The sequence below is a fragment of the Hypanus sabinus genome, unplaced genomic scaffold, assembly GCF_030144855.1.
Source record: "Hypanus sabinus isolate sHypSab1 unplaced genomic scaffold, sHypSab1.hap1 scaffold_1728, whole genome shotgun sequence".
NCBI classification, from domain to species: domain Eukaryota; kingdom Metazoa; phylum Chordata; class Chondrichthyes; order Myliobatiformes; family Dasyatidae; genus Hypanus; species Hypanus sabinus.
This window is the reverse complement of record NW_026779813.1, coordinates 23,512-24,586: the sequence shown is the minus strand read 5'-3', so window position 1 is coordinate 24,586 and position 1,075 is coordinate 23,512.

The window sequence follows — 1,075 nt, the reverse complement described above, 5'->3', positions numbered from 1 at the left end:
ACACGGGAAATGCTGGAAACACAAAGTCACAGTCAGCTTGTATAGAAAGAGTAAGAGAAAGTCGTGTCATGGGGGCTCTCTGAAAACAGTTCAGAAAATACACTTTAACTGCTTTCCCACATATTCTATTTTTGTCTGGATGAGAGGTTCCGGGAATTCCTGTTTCTGTTGTGTCCTTCGGCTGTTCTGTCGCTGACAGGGAGTCACAGGGAAGTTGATGATTGTTTAATGCAAGAATCCCGCCATCGGCGTCCGAATTGATTCATTTCATTCATATCAGACGCGGATGAAACCGATAAAAATGTTTCAAACCGTACTGACTCTCAGGGTACCTAGTTTCATCTGTCCGCTGCCTCTTCATATTTTTGGTCATCAGAAAGGAATCCAAATTTAATTATGTGACATTATTTTAATGTGTAAACTCAGCCAGCTCTTGACCCTCTCTGCACCCTCCTACCGCTGAATGCAACAATAAACCCGGAACATTGAATGATCCCCGAAAACTGCGGCAATGGGTTTTACTGAGTATTTTCTCAAATTCCTATTTCCCCTCTCTCTTCAGCGAACTTGGTGGCGATTGTGATCCTGTCCCGGGATAAGTGCGGTCTCTCCAAATGTGTAACTCTATACCTGGTAGGAATGGCAGCGGCCGATCTCCTGGTCGTTATCTCGCTTCCGCTCCTGACGTGGACTGCCTGGCTTTATTTTCGCCGATCATTCCTGTTCATCACTCCTGTTTGCCGTATCGCTAGATGGCTGATTCATGCGAGCGCTAATGCCTCTGTCTGGTTGACTGTCTCTTTCACCGTCGATCGATTTGTGGCTATTTGCTGTGAGAAGCTGAAGACAAAGTATTGCACCGAGAAAACGGCGGCTGTGGTTATCGGGACAGTGAGTGTGCTGGCCTGTTTGGAGAGTGTTCCCTGGGGCTTTGTAAACGAGCCTGTGATAACAATTGATGGTGTCCCCTGGTATTGTGTTCTTACACCGAGCTACAGAAACTCTCTCTCATGGGTGGTATTTGAGATGTTTCACCGCATTTTTACCCCTTTTGTCCCATTCTTCCTGATCTTGT